This window comes from Ambystoma mexicanum, chromosome 2p, assembly GCF_040938575.1.
Source record: "Ambystoma mexicanum isolate Mex_15411 chromosome 2p, UKY_AmexF1_1, whole genome shotgun sequence".
Taxonomy (NCBI): domain Eukaryota; kingdom Metazoa; phylum Chordata; class Amphibia; order Caudata; family Ambystomatidae; genus Ambystoma; species Ambystoma mexicanum.
In genome coordinates, this window is record NC_090923.1 from 668645909 (window position 1) to 668666662 (window position 20754).

General features: G+C 43.8%; 1 long non-coding RNA gene across 1 annotated transcript in view; it reads right to left on the reverse strand.

Moving 5' to 3' along the window:
• Positions 1 to 823: 823 nt before the first annotated feature.
• LOC138565917 (uncharacterized) overlaps positions 824 to 20754 on the reverse strand; it is a 28973-nt gene continuing 9042 nt past the window's right edge. Inside the window, exon 4 of the long non-coding RNA XR_011301703.1 lies at positions 824 to 1888. This is a non-coding gene — a long non-coding RNA (uncharacterized lncRNA). The remainder of the gene's footprint in view (positions 1889 to 20754) is intronic.

Genomic DNA, 20754 nt, shown 5'->3' on the forward strand with positions numbered 1-20754 from the left:
ACGGTGCGTGTATCTTTCTCCATTACACCCACACCACTTCGCTAAGGTAGCGCAGGCCCAGATGCACCATAGCATGCAGGGACTCCTCTTACAAATGGTGGCACATGGTAAGGAGGCAGAAAAGCTGATGCTTCACACAGGCATGAATGTGCGGACTCCCTCAGCAGGTTATGATCTCTGGGCAGGTCCTTCGTAGTCATTGTTGAACGCGCACATCTAGATTTTTGGCAGAAGGACAAGGAACATTCGTGGACATGCTCTTCGATGGTGTTCACCTGTTCGGTATGGAGGTCGAGACATGACTCGAATAATTCAAGATATCCAAGACCACAGCAGAGCCACCAAATTTTGCTTTCCCTTTGGCAAGTACATCTTAGCCTTGTCATGACTATCCATTTTCTAGGACTTTGTTTCACCAGACTGCGAGGTCCCAGTCACAGCAGTACCTCTGCCCTGCAAGAAGCAAGGGATCTGGCCATGGCTGGGCTAGCCTCTCCAAACCTCCAGCTACAATATCACTCCTTTTGAGGCAGAATAAGATATTTTCTTCCACAATGATACCAGGTTACATCTAACGAGTGGGTCCTCCATATTGTCTCACTAGGTACTACTCCCCTTTGTGCTGCATCTCCCACAGAATGCCTTCTCCATCAGATTAAATTCTGGTTTAGGATACTGCAGACATTGGAGTTCATGTTCCAATGAGCCGTAGCGTAAATGCAAAGCATAAAACCCTTTAGTAAGGCTTTAACGCCTTCCATTCACAACATGGGAGAGGTGAGGTTGCTCTTATGCGACCACTATAAAGCCGCTCAATGTTCCTTTTAATTGCTCTTAACGTTTGTTCTTATATATTATTGGCTGTGGATCACTGTATGATCAGGATTTATTCCTTTTTAATTATATGCATTTTCGCTTTTGGTAACGCTCTGTTTCCTATGATGGCAAGCGGGCATGCAAATAAGTGGACAGCAAACATGTGGCCTGGATGTGTCATTGGCAGGGACTACATGAGCGACATGACACAAGTTGTGGAGGGATAGTTAGGGAGGGTCAGTGTGGAGGGATAGTTGGTGAGGGGGAGTGGGGAGGGATAGTTAGGAAGGGTCAGTGGTGAGGGATAGTTGGTGAGGGGGAGTGGGGAGGGATAGTTAGGGAGGGTCAGTGGGGAGGGATAGTTGGTGAGGGGGAGTGGGGAGGGATAGTTGGTGAGGGGCAGTGGGGAGGGATAGTTGGTGAGGGGCAGTGGGGAGGGATAGTTGGTGAGGGGGAGTGGGGAGGGATAGTTGGTGGGGGGAGTGGGGAGGGATAGTTGGTGAGGGGGAGTGGGGAGGGATAGTTGGGGTGGCGGGTGTAGTTCCATGCTTGTTTTGCATTTCATTCATTACATTACACTTGGTGTTGCATAGAATTCATGATTGGACATTCATTTCTAGTGTGAGTGAGTTAATAATTTCCTGTACAGTGCTGAGTGCATTAGCTGGCCTAGGCCATGTGCTTGTGTGAGTACTCAGAAATAGTGTTTAATCAGTGCATCGCGTGCATCACGGCCATCCATGGCATCCCTGTGATGTGGCAATGCCAGTTCGTCATCACTGCCATTCTCATCCTCCGCCTCAGTTGGGTGCATGTCCATGTCCGGGGGAAGTGGGATGTTGTGCAACATAGCACAGGCCAGCACTATCTTGCCCATCTTCACTGGGCTGTACAATCAGTGCACCCCCCACCGATCTGCTCAGGCAGCAGAACCTTGCCGGTAACAAGCCAAATGTCTGCTTGATTGTGCACTGTGTCCTGATGTGAGCACCGTTGTATCCCTGCTCATGCTGGTTCTGTGGTTGCCTTATGGGGGTCATCAGCCATGGCATCAAGGGGTATCCAGCATCACCTGCACGGGAGGGATAGAAAGGGGGCGCAATCATTGTGGTGCCAGTATCATGTTAGTACAGTCTGTATGTTAGTCATTTACACATGAAAGTTATTACATGCGATTGGCAAGACATAACATGTCACAGAGAACCCTAGTACCATGCGCATTGTCTATGTAAATTGCTGTTTCTGAATTGTAAGGATAGTTAGGCGTTGAATCAATGATCTCCCAGCTTTCTGTCTGCATTCATCAATGTCAATGGAATGAAACAGTCAAACTGATAATTGTGTTTGTCCGGATCAAAGGGTGCTGGTGGCCTTATCAGGAGCCTTGTTTCCAGGCCGACAAAATACAAATCTGCCTGCCACAGACCGTGTGTCTGACAGGTCTGACCCTGCAGGGCATTGCAGACCTGATAGGCAGACCTGTCAGAGGAGCTGACATTTGTTTATGTACACAAATTGCATTTGCATTTATTTGGGGAATTACTACATGCATGCAGTCATACTTGCATATTAGTTTTCATGATATGCTGCATGGGAGTGGTTGATGATCATCTATGAATCATGCAAAATGATCAATGTGGATGTGTACACAGGAAGGTACGATAAATGTATTTGATTTAATTGAGAAGGCGATGGCAGGATAACGATTGCCATGCAGCCAATAGCATTGGTCCCTATGCAATGTGGATTAGTGGTTTGCTGTTACTTTCCCATTGCCCATTCATACCCACCTTGCCCTATGACCCTAGGCTTACACCACCTTCAACTTTGACAAATGTGGCCTACATTGGTATGACTTGTCTGTGCTATAGGTAGTCAGGGTTACGCTCTGTGTCTTTTTGAAGGGCTATTTGCCATTGGTGTGAAGCATTCTGGTACATGTAGTGCATATGCTGTTATTATGCTTGTTCATGCTCCATCGGGCCATTTAACACATGCGGGTCATGCACTTCAACTCATGCATGCAATTCATGTGTATGACATTGCAGTACACACCTGCACTGGTGACAGTTTTGTCCCCCCAAATACACATTGCACGTGCATTGGTAATTACAGTCACCCAGCAGCCCGGTCCGCACTCCGCCGTTATGTGCCATGTACCCTGGCAGCGTGGAGTTACTCAGCACCATAGAATCATGTGTTGACAAGGGAAATCTTGCACAGGATTCGACCTGGGTTGAGCTGCATTGTCTTGCTTCCAAGACAAATGTGTTGCCCCTGAACTATCCTTCCTCCCCCAGCAGAACAATGATACAGGGTAGACAAAGAAAAACTACAATATTGTCAGGAAGAGGTCCTGTAAATAGGACAGCTCATCTCTCAAGATGGGAGAAAAGTGACACCTGAGAGAGCAGAGGCAATCAGTTTCTGGGCCAATGTAATTATTACAGGGCCTGGGATTTTGACTACAGTACATATATTCGACCACTCTTAAAAGGACCCAAGGAAGCACAGATAAGCAAAAGTAAAATAGTATGGGAAGACAACATGACTGAAGGATTCGAAAGAATTAAAAAGGGTAATTTGCACAGCCCCAGTTTTAGGAATACCAGACTATCGTGCAGAGATTTACTAATTATCGCACTCAAATTGAGAGGTTATGACAGCAGTACTCACACAGAAGACATTATTAGGACATGGACACAAACCATTAGCTTATTATAGTGGGATTCTAGACCCAGTAACGAAAGGACATTATCCTTGCGGACAAGCTTTAGCAACTGCTACTTTCGCAATTGAAAAATGCTATCAGTATTACATTTGGATGCTCAATAACATTATTTGTTGAGCACGATTATTCACCATTTTGGAGAAACCCAAAAGTACATTAACTACACTAAGAGCATGTGGATACAAAGTGATTATTTTGAATCCAGCAGTCAAAATTGTTAGATGGAGAATTATGAATCCAGCAACATTCATAGCAGAACTAGTAGGAAAGGTGGACGATGCACATAAATACACAACGTATACTGGGTTTTATGATGATATTCCCCATGTTAATGAAAATGCTCTGGGTCGGGAGTGAGTTCTCTTTATTGATAGTTCTTCCAAAATTGACCAAATGACTGGTGAAAGGTATACTGGGTTGGCAGTAGTGAAATTAAAAAAGAATGGTGCATTGAAGTAGTGACATGTGCGAGATTGCCTTCACATTGCTCAGCACAGACTACAGAATCAGTGTCCCTCATCGCTGCACTTCAGAGATTTGAAGATGAGGAAGTGACAATGTATTCTAACTCTGCCTATGTGATGACAACCGTACACACAGGGTTGTCATCTTGGAAAAGGAGGGTTTTTCTCTACACAGACGGCATTGCAGTGCAACATGCGTCTATATTGGACAAGCTCATTAAAGTACTTAAACTCCCGTTGGCTATCACTGTGGTGAAATACGCTGCCTATACTTAAGGGGCGGACCTAATTTCACACAGAAATGCCGCAGATGAAGAGGCAAAAAGAGCAGCATACTTTCCAAATATTTCGGATTATTTCAAATTAGAAGATGTTTAACAAGGATCAGAGCGATGCATGTTGATGCCAGAAGGATTTAATATGTTATCTATTGTACAGTTAATTGAATTGCAAGGTTGAGCATCACAGGAAGAGCAGGACCTATGGAAATAAACAGGGGTGTTCGTTATCTCCCACTGAAGCTTTATGGAGACAGGGCAGCACTGGAAAGCCAGTTATATCTCAGGCTTTATGAAAGGTGGTGCTGGAGCAGCTTCACTACCCCGTGCATGCCACCAGAGAGAGTCCTGCTGCAACAATCACATAAATCTGGTTCTCACCAAATTTATTAGAACATGTGACACAGTTAATTGTGAATTGCATTGTGTGCCAAACATTTACAGCAGGCCACACCTTGCGAACAGTGAGAGGAGCAATCCATAGGCCGAATGGTCCATTTCAGCATTTAAATATAGATTGTGTGGATATGCTACAAGTATGCAACAGATATAGGTACATGCTGGTAGTAGTATGCCCTTTTCCAGAAGGATTGAGGCAGGTCCATGTATGCACTGCGATGCCACATGTGCTGCCAAGTTCCTTGTGTGTGAGGTGTTCTCTAGATGGGGCGTGTGCAAAGTCCTGTGCTCTGACAATGGCCCGCATTTTATGGAGGAGGTGTTTGAGCACATAGTTCTTCTATTAGAAATAGAACATAGGTTTTCCTCAGCCTCTCAACCCCAGGTGAATGGTATCTGTGAGGGGTTAAATGGGCTAGTAAAAGAATGGATTGCTAAGATTAAAATGTCCTTGAAGAAGGGATGGCTACATTGCCGACCCCTTGCTTTATTTGCCCTAAGAAATCAGCCTGGTCCAGATCACCACCTAACTCCTCATGAGTTGATGACTAGACACTGCATGAGAGTACCTATAGCTCCTCCCAATCAAGTAAAAACTGATGCCCACAGTTTAGCAAAAACGTTAGGTGGTGAGATGCATGATTATTTAACAAGTATGCTCGCCAATGTTTCTTTTATTTCTCAACAGGTCAACAATCGGAGGGAAGGGTCAAAGAAGATTGAGGAAGATAACCAACCAACTGATTTCATTGACTCTCTTAAGCAGCCTATTCTGTATCCAGGGGACCAGGTGCTTGTTAAGAGCTTTGTTAGAACCTGGAATAAGCCCCGTTTTGAAGGTTCATATTTAGTCAAGGTGGGCACCCCACTGCTGTAGAAATCCAAGGGAGAAGAGCCTGGCTTCACTTGAATGACATAAAAGTCGAGACCCAGACTCCTCTGGCACCCGGTGACAGTGAAGCAAGAGAAGAAATTCCGCACATGCAGACCAGATCGGCTACCAAGGGCAAGGAAAGAAAATCAATGGATTGAAAAACAATTTGGAACAAAATTGACATTCCCCGAGTCAAATAGGGAATGAATGGACTTGCTGCTGTTTGAGACATCTTTCAGTTGAACTAAAAAGAGACTATACATTAACGATAAAACATCAAGATTGCACAAGAACACTTTATGCTTCCTGAAACTTTGCACACATTTCTGCATGCTGTATTCTTATATATCCAGCTCTAGTGCAACAGAACGTGGACGTTATTGCCTTTTTTGTAAATCTTAAAAACAGTCCTATCATTCACAGAGTTATTATAGCCATCATTATTCAGTTCTTGTTATAATTCGAAAAATAACTAAAGGTTAACACAGTTCATTAAAAATGTGAATTTTCCATTATATAAAACATACATTCACAAGAAGACCAGCTACTCCAAGAGAGATCATGTGACATTTGAATAATATGTCAATACTTCTTACAACTATATTTTGCCTTATGTATTGTTTGTATTTTTTTGTGCTCTTTACATTTCATGAGATATTGTTTTATAATTCAAGTGAAATACCTGAGAATGAGATATCTCTTTCTATCTCTGACAAAGGCACTGTTAGTTCAGAAACGACCCTATATTATGTATAGTATGTATATTATGTTGGCCTGAAACCAATCGCATCATGCATGATACATTGCCAGCACGGAATCGTCAACGTATTGAGAATAACCAGAGGGCATCCATTTTGTGAAATATCCACCATTTGCTTTTTCTTTCCTGTAAAACCGCTTTGCAAAATGTTTTCAATACTTCAAGGTCATGCATGGTGCAAGACTACAGCCTGAATGTTGAAAGATTAACACAGGCAGAAATGTCAGACGATACAGAAATAGATTGTTTTCCTCCCTCACGACGTCCTTGGAGGCGAGCAGAAAATTGCATTTAATCAGCGGCCCAGGTGCCGGCCTGTCTCCCAAACTCTGTAGCAATAGGCAGTGAAAGCATGAATTATATTCTTTCTAGTGGTACTACTTCGTGGAGAATGGTATTTTCTGCCTCATAACTGTCTGACCCTTGGTACATAAATGGAAACGCACAGATAACGTGCTAAAAAATGTCACTCTCCTACGAACACGATATCCTTGCTGTACTAAGAGCTCTATGTTCTCCATAACAAAGAACTGTCTCTGCTACTGTTGCTAGAATAAGTATATTTAGACTGAATAAGAACTTGTCATAACGTGTCATAATTGCCATGATTGTCAATCATTGAACCCTAGCCTAAAAGATACATTATGGGCGGTTTGTATTGCCTTCTAAATATTGCATGTCATGTATAAATATTGCTGCTTGAGCGTTGCTCGCTCTCTTGCGTCTCACATGGTCTGGGTACACACGTTGGGAGACGTTAGACCCCAGTCGGCCGATTGAAAATACTTTGAAATAAACCAGACTTGTTTAGAAAAGCGAACCTTGTGTATGTCGTGTCACTAGCATATGGTGATTTTGCCTTGGTTTCCATATGAGGGGTCTTTATGGCCTGGCAGACAAGTGATTTCTTTTCCTGAAATTTCCAAACAAATTGCCCGATCTAAAAGGGATGTTGGAAAAGACAATGAAGGTATACATTCATATCTTGACAATATTAAAAAATAGCATGTGGTATCAACACATGAGACAGGTGGGGAAGAGAACGTCAGATGAAAGCTACTACGTATGCTCTCTCATCCCGTATGCCATAAATGCACCTAGAACATTCAGTGCAAGAGAAATACATGCACATGATGCGAAGTGCCTCAGCCATCTAGCAGCGTGCACAAGAGGACAATTTGAAGGAAGATGGGGGACCCTATGATCGTGATCAAAGAAATCATTTCCACATGAAGATGCTTATCCAAAAACACAGAAGATGTAAAAAGAAAAAGGTGGTTGAGCAGAATGCTTCTATATTCATCCATGACTTTAGAACAAATAAGGGTTGAAGAACAGAAGAGATTGGGATGTGCAGACATATATGAAATACCAGGAGAGACAGGATGCTGGGAGAGACCTCAGCTTTTGGTATATGGACGGGTTGCTACCAGCACAGGATGGGAAGAAGGATTCTTAGCATGCAGTGCACATTTATTGATGAAAGAACCAGTATAATAAGTGCAAATTATAAACGACGGATGCCTAAATTCATGGGCCAAGTATTCCAAATTAATAACATGGGTTGAAAATGAAGCCGGACCAGTGTCCATAATACCAATAAAGAATGTGACAATATGCTTCAGGACAAACAGCCTGGTTCTAGTTGGAGAAAATAAAGGATGCAAGCAAACGCTCAAAGTACCAGTAATGAATGGAGGAACTGCCATGTTAATGGATCATAATTGGGCCTGTGGATCCAAGGCTTATATGCAGCTGCCTAAAAAATGGGGAGGAACATGTTCTCTGGTGATTATACATGTTCCTACATTGGTGATTCCCCAAAGCAATCTCCATATTGAAAAATTACCAAAAATGGATCCACGCCTGAGTAAGAAGAGATCACTTAGTCTCCCACGACGGAAGAGGGAGAACTGTTTCTCAGCAAAATCACTAGATGCCTATTATGACATTCCAGATTAACATAAACTGCTCAGCAGAACGGCAGTGAAACCTACAGCTATACTCATGCCATGAATCCAGACAGCAGTAAATGCCAATTGGTTACAGATCACTAGGTGAGAGCTGCTGCAAACGATCAACACAACAATAAAAGGATTTAATGTGATTAAAGAAGAACTGAGGGCAATCAGGCTCATGGCCCTCCAGAACAGGTATGTCCTGGACTTAATTACAGAAATGGAAGGAGGCATGTGCGCCAAGATTGGGCTTTCTTGGTGCACATTAAACCTGCTCATGATGAACCGAGGATGAAGATTGTTTTTTGTCCCTGTTGTCATGGGTTCCAACTTGGTTGGTGAATGCTTTCAAACTACTTGGAGCAATAGCAGTGTTCGTATTGCTGGGATTCTGTCTTATAAGAATTTTCATTGGACAATGCAAGAAGCCAGCAAAGAAACCAATTGGGATGAAGATAATGATTGATGTGTATGCTGTGACTGGTGAGCATACACAGACCGAAACCACTACCCATGAGCACCTGAAAGGAAGTCCTCTAGCACCCCCAGCAGTTATGTTTTATTACCCAAAGGATCATAAGAACTCTGTAGGGCAATGAGTGTTCTGTCAACCAACTGGGGAGTGTTGCCATATGACCTGGAGTGTGGATGAATACATCAGGAATGCAGCTGACTTGAGGGGGGTGACTAATATATGGATCCTGAAGAAGTTGTTCTGTAGAAAAATTAAGATAATTGAGGAAGAGGAGGTGGTTGAGGACTAGACCAGAGGGGGGAATGTAGAGGAGCAGATGTGTACATCACTGATAGACTCCTCCCTCTCACCTCCGTCTTACTGGATGAATAACAAGAAGACACTGTGCTTGACACAAGATATCATCCCAATACTGAATGGAGTGTTTTAGAGATGTTATGCACTCAGACAACCGTATTGAATGTGCCCTCAGACTGAGGTGGTAGCAGGAAAATTGCAGACACCACTGAATTTTGGGGAGTTGTAAAGAAGATCTGCAGGTCCAAAGTGATGTAATGCATAGAAGATACATTGATGCATTGCAACGATATAAAAATACTTACAGAAAGAAGATGTAACTGAAAAAGCAAGAGTAAAACATACATACAAGTGAGAAGAAACCATATATAGAAAGAAGATAAGTAACCAGATGAGTAGTGAATGTCTATACACAGAAACACAAGTTAGATAAGTCACATAAAAGCTTGTTGCATTAGAAAACATAACAAAGGGGAAGTGACCATGTTGGAAAGGTGGATGCCAGCTCTCAATGATAGTAAGCGAAGAGCTGGAAGGAGAGAGACTAGAGCTGCAGAGCTGAGAGAGGCTGGAAATACAAATTCATGCATGAACGAAGAAAAGCTGCTGACTTGAGACCAAGGATGCCACAGCAAGAAGCTACTGAAGGGTACAAGGGGAGTTACCAAGGATTACCAACATTTGCAGGATATATTTCTCTTAGATTAAGTGAAGAAGAAAACATTTGCATGTACCAAGTATTGGACAAAGACACAGAAAGCTTATGGGAGGTAGAGCAACCAAGTCTCCAGAGACCAAGAGGGGTAGTGACACCCGGTTTAATTAAATTAAATAACACTAAATAAAAAGTTTAAAAAAAACAAGCCTATTCCCTATGCTCCAGACGACGATAGTGGTGTACCTACTCTCCCTTAAAAGTCCCAGAGAAGAGAACAGTCCACAAGGTCAACTACAAAGAACAGGCCTTGGCTGAAGTCTTGGCTGATGACAGATGGTTGAACTAATTGGGCAAGTGGGCAGTAGTCTGATGTTGTTCTCCGCATCTGAGTTTTATGCTGCTAGTGAGCCAAATGTCCAAGGTTGGTAGGATGCCAACCTATCATGAGGGCCCCTGCAATGATGAGTATACAATGTTGCATTAGCCAATCTGCTACTGTTATACTGTTATTATCTGTATTACATGTGGTTATAGGGAAGTTGGAGGCTTACTTATCAGAAAAGCAGTAGCCAATGAAATGATTAACATGAAGATGCTTATGCAAAAACACAGAAGATGGAAAAAGACAAAGGTGGTTGAGCAGAATGCTTCTATATTCATCCATGACTTTAGAACAAATAAGGGTTGCAGAACAGAACAGATTGGGATGTGCAGACATATGAAATACCAGGAGAGACAGGATGCTTGGAGAGACCTCAGCTTTTGGTATATGGACGGGTTGCTACCAGCACCGGATGGGAAGAAGGATTCTTAGCATGCAGTGCACATTTATTGATGAAAGAACCAGTATAATAAGTGCAAATTATAAACGACGGATGCCTAAATTCATGGGCCAAGTATTCCAAATTAATAACATAGGTTGAAAATGAAGCCGGACCAGTGTCCTTAATACCAATAAAGAATGTGACAATATGCTTCAGGACAAACAGCCTGGTTCTAGTTGGAGAAAATAAAGGATGCAAGCAAACGCTCAAAGTACCAGTAATGAATGGAGGAACTGCCATGTTAATGGATCATAATTGGGCCTGTGGATCCAAGGCTTATATGCAGCTGCCTAAAAAATGGGGAGGAACATGTTCTCTGGTGATTATACATGTTCCTACATTGGTGATTCCCCAAAGCGATCTCCATATTGAAAAATTACCAAAAATGGATCCACGCCTGAGTAAGAAGAGATCGCTTAGTCTCCCACGACGGAAGAGGGAGAACTGTTTCTCAGCAAAATCACTAGATGCCTATTATGACATTCCAGATTAACATAAACTGCTCAGCAGAACGGCAGTGAAATCTACAGCTATACTCATGCCATGAATCCAGACAGCAGTAAATGCCAATTGGTTACAGATCACTAGGTGAGAGCTGCTGCAAACGATCAACACAACAATAAAAGGATTTAATGTGATTAAAGAAGAACTGAGGCAATCAGGCTCATGGCCCTCCAGAACAGGTATGTCCTGGACTTAATTACAGAAATGGAAGGAGGCATGTGCGCCAAGATTGGGCTTTCTTGGTGCACATTAAACCTGCTCATGATGAACCGAGGATGAAGATTGTTTTTTGTCCCTGTTGTCATGGGTTCCAACTTGGTTGGTGAATGCTTTCAAACTACTTGGAGCAATAGCAGTGTTCGTATTGCTGGGATTCTGTCTTATAAGAATTTTCATTGGACAATGCAAGAAGCCAGCAAAGAAACCAATTGGGATGAAGATAATGATTGATGTGTATGCTGTGACTGGTGAGCATACACAGACCGAAACCACTACCCATGAGCACCTAAAAGGAAGTCCTCTAGCACCCCCAGCAGTTATGTTTTATTACCCAAAGGATCATAAGAACTCTGTAGGGCAATGAGTGTTCTGTCAACCAACTGGGGAGTGTTGCCATATGACCTGGAGTGTGGATGAATACATCAGGAATGCAGCTGACTTGAGGGGGGTGACTAATATATGGATCCTGAAGAAGTTGTTCTGTAGAAAAATTAAGATAATTGAGGAAGAGGAGGTGGTTGAGGACTAGACCAGAGGGGGGAATGTAGAGGAGCAGACGTGTACATCACTGATAGACTCCTCCCTCTCACCTCCGTCTTACTGGATGAATAACAAGAAGACACTGTGCTTGACACAAGGTATCATCCCAATACTGAATGGAGTGTTTTAGAGATGTTATGCACTCAGACAACCGTATTGAATGTGCCCTCAGACTGAGGTGGTAGCAGGAAAATTGCAGACACCACTGAATTTTGGGGAGTTGTAAAGAAGATCTGCAGGTCCAAAGTGATGTAATGCGGAGAAGATACATTGATGCATTGCAACGATATAAAAATACTTAAAGAAAGAAGATGTAACTGAAAAAGCAAGAGTAAAACATACATACAAGTGAGAAGAAACCATATATAGAAAGAAGATAAGTAACCAGATGAGTAGTGAATGTCTATACACAGAAACACAAGTTAGATAAGTCACATAAAAGCTTGTTGCATTAGAAAACATAACAAAGGGGAAGTGACCATGTTGGAAAGGTGGATGCCAGCTCTCAATGATAGTAAGCGAAGAGCTGGAAGGAGAGAGACTAGAGCTGCAGAGCTGAGAGAGGCTGGAAATATAAATTCATGCATGAACGAAGAAAAGCTGCTGACTTGAGACCAAGGATGCCACAGCAAGAAGCTACTGAAGGGTACAAGGGGAGTTACCAAGGATTACCAACATTTGCAGGATATATTTCTCTTAGATTAAGTGAAGAAGAAAACATTTGCATGTACCAAGTATTGGACAAAGACACAGAAAGCTTATGGGAGGTAGAGCAACCAAGTCTCCAGAGACCAAGAGGGGTAATGACACCCGGTTTAATTAAATTAAATAACACTAAATAAAAAGTTTAAATAAAACAGGCCTATTCCCTATGCTCCAGACGACGATAGTGGTGTACCTACACTCCCTTAAAAGTCCCAGAGAAGAGAACAGTCCACAAGGTCAACTACAAAGAAGAGGCCTTGGCTGAAGTCTTGGCTGATGACAGATGGTTGAACTAATTGGGCAAGTGGGCAGTAGTCTGATGTTGTTCTCCGCATCTGAGTTTTGTTTTGCTTACGTGCTGCTAGTCAGCCAAATGTCCAAGGTTGGTAGGGTGCCAACCTATCATGAGGGCCCCTGCAATGATGAGTATACAATGTTGCATTAGCCAATCTGCTACTGTTATACTGTTATTATCTGTATTATATGTAGTTATAGGGAAGTTGGAGGCTTACTTATCAGAAAAGCAGTAGCCAATGAAATGATTAACATTTATAGACTCTATAAGTAGAAATGTTCCCCTACCCAATCTCCAAGTCTGATAGGTTTTATTATTTGCCACGTAGCATGACGTCCTAGCTGACGTACTTTGAGGTAGAAAGCTTTGTGTAAATAATCTGCATTGTGCGTGTTTGGACTACGAACCATTGTTCGCCAGATTGCCCTACTTTATTAAATTAATAATAAAGTAGTACTCTGCCATACTCTTTGAGACTGTCTGATTATTTTGGTCCAAGATTATTTGTTATGGTAATTCTATTCTGCGCATAGATACGCCCAAAAAGTGCTACTGCACAGAGGTCTAAGGGTAGAGCATTCTAATTGTGAGCAACTTCTACAGAGAAAGAACTGATGCCTCCTGTTTCCAGCCAGCATTTCGGACCTCTAGGGTGACCTTCTGTGAAGATCTCGGTGGCCGGGAGGGGATATGTCATCCAGCTTTCCTGCTGAGGTATTATTCAGGCTGCTGTTCCTATGGACATACTCTCTCTTTAGCCTTTTCCAGACTTTGTGATGGATGTTCTCTTACTTTGCATAATCATCCCCTAGTCCTATAGGAAAGGCCATATATTATACCGTATTACTTTTCAGTAGCTTCCACACCCCTGACACCCCCCATCCACGTGGCAAATTCCATGGTCTGATCATTTTTATATTCCTTTCAACTTTACTACCCCAAGGCATGCCTCAAAAAACCATCTTCCCCCATTGCACTCCTTATAAGGAATATTTAGGGATGACTTAACCTAGCCCTACTTTCCCCTCTAACGACGCTCAACGACATATCTCCTGTGAACATCTTACCAACCTCTAATGCACTACAGCCTCTAATTCTTTACTTCGTCTTGCCCCTGAAAAACAAAGTAAAACAAAAAAAAGAAACTTCTGTTGGTTCAATGAAAATCTTGCATGAAAGTGGAAATGCACCGATAATGCACCGGATATTTTCACGAATCCCTGTTTTTCAGCCATAATTGCCAGTTTTCTTTGTGCGTGATTCGCTCAGTTGAATGAATATGTGCCGCTTTGTCTGCCTGCTGCAGCATCTACTGGGCCGCTGTTGCTGTGGGAAAGGTGCTGTGCTCTTACAATGGGAAAGGTGCTGTGAGGATGAACATGGAAAGGCCTGGGGAGAACCACTGCTGTTTCAGAAGTGGAAGTATATATTTTTTTTGTGTAACTATCATGTCGACTGTATCTTTTCGTGCAATGCAATAATTATTTTGAACTGTGTTTGAGTGGCCAAACTATGCAGAGTGGGTGAGAGGGCAAGTGTTGGATGGGTATACTTGTGATTTAGAAAGTAGGATGGTGAGGGATGGATGGATCGAGGGATGAATGGGAGTGAGAAGGTGATTACTGGATGAATGGATGGAATGATGAGTTGAACAGTTAATGAGACAATGAAGGATGGATGGATTGCTGAGTGATGGTGAGTGCTGGATAACTTGTCAGAGAGTTAGTGATAGGTTGAGGGTTGGAGGAATCTACTGGGGAGAGAGAGAGAGTGGGTGATATGGTGTGTGTTGCATGCATGGAATAGTGAGTGGGAAGGTGAGTGTTGGATGAATAGATGGATTGGTAAGTGAGAGAATGAGCAATCAGGTGAGTGTTGGATAGATGAATTCGTGAGTGAAAGAGTGGGTGTTGGATCAATGCATGCATGGATAAAGGAGGGAGATAGAAAGTAAGTGTTGGATTGATGGATTGGTGAGAAGGTGAGTGGGTGAGTGTTGGCTGGGCGGGTGGATCGGTGACTGAACGAGTGAATGGTTGAGTGTGAGGTGGATAGATGCATGTATGACTACATGGATGGAATGGTGAGTGAGAGTTTGTGGACTGCTTCTAGTCTTTAATAAGAGTGACCCACCCACATTTGTGACCAAGGACAAGTGCATAGAACAGTTCTCTTCAACTTCAAACATTCAAACAGGTCCTGATGAAATAGCTACCCCAACGCCCCAGTAGCGAGTGCACATTTTGGGATCTGGAACTGTGTGGTGGATGGATTGATGGATGGATTTATGAGTGAGATGGTGGGTAAGAGTGATGTGCTGAATGGAGCATGGATTGGTGGCTCAGGGAGTGGAAGCATGAGTGATGGATGGATGAAGTGGTGAGTGAGAAAGTGAGTGAGAGGGTGTGTACTGGTTGGATGGTTAGTTGACAGAGAGAGAGTGGATTGCTGTTGGATGGATCGACTGGTCACTGAGAAAGTGAGAATGAGAGATGGATTGATTGTGAGCTAGAGAGAGTTAGAGGCTTGGTGTTAGATAGATGGGTGGAATGGTAAGTAAGCAAGAGGGTGAATCTTGGATGTTTGGGTTAATCAGTAAATGAAACAGTAATTGGGACGTTGGGGGATGTGTGTATGTATACATGAATTGGTGAGTGAGAAAGCAAGTGGAAGTGTGAATGATAGATGGCGAGCAAGTGGTTTTGTAATGGATGCATTGATTTGTGAGTGAGAGGGTCAGGGCGTTGGATGAATGGATTGGTAAATGAGATAGTGAGAGGGTGTTGAATAAATAGGGTGATCAGTCCATGTGAGTACAAGATGGCTGGATGAATTGGTGAATAAGAGAATGAGTTGAAGGGTGAGGGATGGATGGATTGGTGAGAGGGTGAGTGAAAGGAACATTGTTGGGTGGGCATATTGGTGTGCAAGAGTGAGTGGAGAATTGATGAATGGATTGTGAGTGAGAGTGAGTGAGTGAGAAGGTGAATATTTGAAGGATGGCTACATTGATTTGCGAGGGTGAGGGATGGATGGACTGGTAAGAGAGAGTGTTGGATGGATGATCTGGTAAATGAGAGAGTGAGGGGTCGAGCAATGGACTGGTCAGTAAGAGAGTGAGTGAGATGGTAAGTGTTGGGTTGATGAATGCGATGGCAGGTGCAAGACTGAGATTGTGCGTGCTGGTCGAATGGATTGATGACAGTGTGTGAATGTTTGATAGATGTATCGATTGAGGAGAGCGATTGAGTGAGAGGGTTATTAATGGTTGATTGTTGATTGTGAGTGTGACAATTGATTTGTGGTGAGAGAGTGAGGGATGTGTTGGAAGAATGAATTGGTGACCAAGAGAATGAATGGGAGGGTGAGTGATGGATGCACGAATGACCACGTTGGTAACAAGCTGTTTAAGAGGGCGAATGTTGGAATGTTGGATGGATGAATGGATTGATTGCTGGACTGATGAATGAGAGAATGCGTAAGGGAAGGTCTAGTGCTTTGAGGCTGTAATGAGGATATTATAGTGGGTTATGACAATGAAGTGACTCCTTTTGAAGAACAATGTTCAGACCTTCTTTCCCAGATAAGCCCTTCTGCTGCCAGGTACTTGGAGTCAGGGTTCAGGAGAAACCCAAGGATTGCCTTTTCCCTCAAACTGGCAGTTATGTTGAACTCATGGATTCCATTTCATCGTTGGCACCGTGACGCTAATGGCACAAAGTGCAAAGCAGCAGTGTTACCATCCATAGGATTTCTCAGCAGACAGGGTAAGGTGCCAAGCTCCTTAGTCTTACCCACTCGCTGCAAGAAAGGTGACACTGGAGCAACACACCAAGTGGAATGAAACATAGCTAGTATCAACGGTTGCCCAAAAGTTCAATTGAGGAGGTTTAACACAAACAGTTAAAAAATTAGTAAAATCCCTGCCGTGCAGAAGTCTTATAAATCCTGTTGATGTTGTCATGACAGCGGGCAGAAACGGAAAAAAGATCCAGTCACGGCGCTGGGGAAGAAATTGTCAACAGGACATAGGAAAGTTACAATTACCTGATATTTTGCTGCTTTCACGTGCATACCCATCGTGCCCTAACTCTGAAATGTGGTTTACTCTTTGCCACTGCACAGACTCCAAAACATGACCAACTTCGAGACACTTAAAACGCCAGCATGAAAGTACAGTCTAGCTCTAGTGCATGATAATTGCCTCCATTTATGGATCGCTGGCATTTGAAACAAAGCCATGGGTGTTTCTAAACACTGCATACTCATTACTACAACACATCCTTGAGGGATGCCTTCCACCTTCCGCCAGTGGAACCGGTAGTGTTATTCCTGGTGTGGCACACACCGGGCAGGAAAACCTGGTCCAAACAAGTTGAGTCAGGCCCAGATTGCTTTGAAAGTAGCAATCAGCTTTTATGAGCAGGCCACAGTTAAATGGGGAAAAAAATCGCTTGGCCAGTGATGGACAAATAAAAAAACAAAAATAGACGCACAGTAAACTGTGACATTTCATGTATATGTAGGGAGAGAAGATGAGGATAGCAGACACTCCCCTGTTTCACTGCCTGGTTAATTGGTATCCTCTTAGATCACTCCCATGGCCATCCAAGGTCTTTTGATCGCCCACAACATAGTTGTGTGGCAAAAGGCACACCTCCACGCCACCTTATTTACCTCCAGAATCTTATTTACCTCCATCTGCTGGCATTCAGCAGCTCCTCCGTGCATCTCTCATGTGTCGACCTTCACCTTCGCAATCTCTCCAATCAAAGGATTCAATGGAGGCTGTGGATTTACCATTGAATCCAATGGCAGGCAGTGTTTCCACATCAGAGGTAGGGGCGGCGAGTAGGCAAGTGCTCCAAGGCCCGGGCACCGCTGCCCCCCCTGCCCGGGGGAAAAGCCACCTGTGCTAAAAGTCCCTGTACTTTCATTGGCCTTCCTAAAAATCTGTGCACAGGCATCCCCCGGGAAAATCAAAAACTCAGCTCTCCTGTCAGTGGGATTAAACGAGTGTGCAACATGAGAATTGGCTCCAAAGCTCATAAAAAGCTTCACTGTTGGTGTCTATAAAATGTAATTATGTGCCAGAGCTTTAAAATCTAAATGGCAGAAAAAGTACCACAAAACGGACAAACTTTCATACAGAGCTAGCCTTCTTACTATTCACAAAGGTATTTTCACCACCAAACAAGAGGTTTTTTTTCTGGCTGTATTTAGGAAAACTCCAACAATGCATGTGAGTTACTTAAAGTCATCTTAGCCTCTTCTCTTCCAGCTCTTGCACCCCCAACCTTCCATCTTCCAAATTCTAGAACAATCTGCTAACCACATTTACTAAATTAGCATTCACAAAGGAATTACCAACATAAAAACCTCCCACTCTGGAAATGATACCCATGTGATAGATCCTAGAATCACCCCCCGCCCCCACACCTTTACCCCCCATTCCTGTGACCAAATCTTTCAGTTCCAACAAATCGACCCAGAAGATATGGTGCTGTCTAATCCCATTTCTGACACCCTTCTGTTATCAGAACCTTTCCCGACCCCTTTCAGGATTACCTATGCCCCATCACCAACCTGTCTTTTTCTGATGGTGTTTTCTCAAAGGCTCTCAAGCCGGCCCAAGCAGGCTCTGATTTAACCTTTTATAAAAAAAGAAAACTTCTCTGGAGCCCACTAATCTTTCTACTGATGGGCCCTTTGCCATTCTCCCTCTAGCATTCGAGTTCTATCAATTGGGCGTTTGCCCTGGCCAAGTAACAAAGTCTGCCCCTCTGACTGTGTGGAATGGTGATGTTGAGGAGGTATGCCTGTTGGACCTTCACCTTAGACACAGTGGACCAGGGGATACTACCTGAATGCATGGAGGGAGTTATAGAAACATGTCATGGAGCCCAAAGTTGTTTTTCATCATTCTGGGATGGGATGTCCCAAAAAGATGCTCTTGGCTCTTTTCACTCAGACATCTCCCCTATTGCTTGGAAAGTCCCTCAGGGATCACGAGCCTCTCCTTGTTTTTACATTGTACATTCTGCACCTCTCTTAGCTTATTCAGAAACATAATGTCCTCTGTCATTCATTCGTAAATAACCAGTTGTACATCCATAAGTCTGATGCAGAAATATAATTCACCCAACTGGGGTTCTGTCTCAATCCATGCAATCCTGGATGGCTGATAACTTCCTCCAGCTGAATCAATCAACAACCGCACTTCTTGTTTTCAATGGTTGATCCCATGTCTGGCACTTCTCCCTTTCCCTCTCCCCTGAATTTGCGTGATCTCAGTGTCACTGGGCATAGTAAGATCGTTGTCTTGTCCCACCTTGTTCCCCTCCCTTGCCTTGTCGCACCTTGAAACACTTGTGTATAGGCGCGCTATAAATAAAATATATCATATATCAAATCAGATGCCACTCGGTTACTACTTGAGGCCTACTCTTAGTAAGTGATGGTCCAATCACAGAAGATCATCACAAACCGGATGCAGTGGGCCTCATTACAAGTATGGAGGTAGCCATGCCACTATTAGCGGCATGGCTACCCCCATATCAGGTACCGGGTCCGGGTTCCTGGAAGGGGAAATATCGGGTCATTCCGACCTTGGAGAGCCCGGTATTTCCCGATTCCAGAAACCCGGACCCGGTACATCCCCATTCCCATTTGAGCCCGCATAGGGGTCAATAGGAATGGGGAGGATGCTAACAACGGGCTCGTTAATGACGGGCCTGTTGTTAGCATCCTGGTCTGCTCGCGGGACCCACTAAGGACGCCTGGTTTTACCAGATGTCCTTAGCGGGTCCCACGAGCAGACATCGTAATGAGGCGGTAGAGGGTTAACGGGGCCGGCAGCTCTACTGGCGCCGTTAACCCTCTACCGCCTGGGTTGTAATGAGGCCCAGTAAATTACAGAGGAACACAGCCAAGACCAAGGTTATTCTGTCTGGCTAACACATCATTTTTCACTTCATTGCAAAACTGTATTCATCTTCCCACTAGCCCCACTCATGGGAGAAGTGATTCTAAATTTGAGATGTCTCAGGTAGAAAGGGAGGGAGGGAAGGGGCCAGTGGAAATGATCCTATTAGCAGTCATATGATGCTTGTTTGTCCTACCATGAAAGCGTCCTCTTGACTTCCCTGTGCCTCCTTGGAAGCTCTCTGAACCCTGCTACTAAGCATGCTCACCAAAGCAGTAACCTATAAGATTGTGGTTGTGTCTGTTTAGGAACAGGGCGAGGGGGCCGCAGAGTCGAGGCCCTTGGCAGCAGTTCAAAGTCCTGCTGCAGCACCCTCTCCAACACTCGTGCACGAGCCACGATGCACCCCAGTGTGGGAGGCAGAATGGTTTCTTGGATATGCACACGCGTTTTAAACAAAAGCCAAGCGTGGCATGTATTTGTTTGACAGCAGGTCTGCTTTAAGTTTAGGGTCTTCACTTGTAGTTAAGGTACTTCTATAGCTGATGGCCTCCTCAATGGAGAGGTCCAGACAATACTTCAGGTCGGGTGTGGCTGTGTTTCAGCTCACAGAAACTCTCACACACAATCTCACTGCTCAACACAGGCAATTTCCCTTGCATCCTTCACCTATTAAGAACTAGAACATTAACAGACATATACAGTTACCCAGAGGCCGGGCAATCCTGCTTTATTATTTGCATGCTGGTACTTATAGTGCTGAATTAGTAAAGGGAAAACAATAACTACAAGCACCAGAATACAAAGGTGAAACCAAACTGGACGACCTACTCACACCTGACACATATCGCTTTAGTACCCATGAAGAATATCTGGCCCATCAGGTGACTGGGTAGGCAGCCAGAGTACATCAGTCTCTGCCCGCATACCCTCACCCACCTGCACGCCTCCCCTAGGCGTCCCCAGCTATCCAGGCCTCTTGCCCACCCCCTATCTGCTTCCAATACCCACACGCACTCATGGAATCCTGAT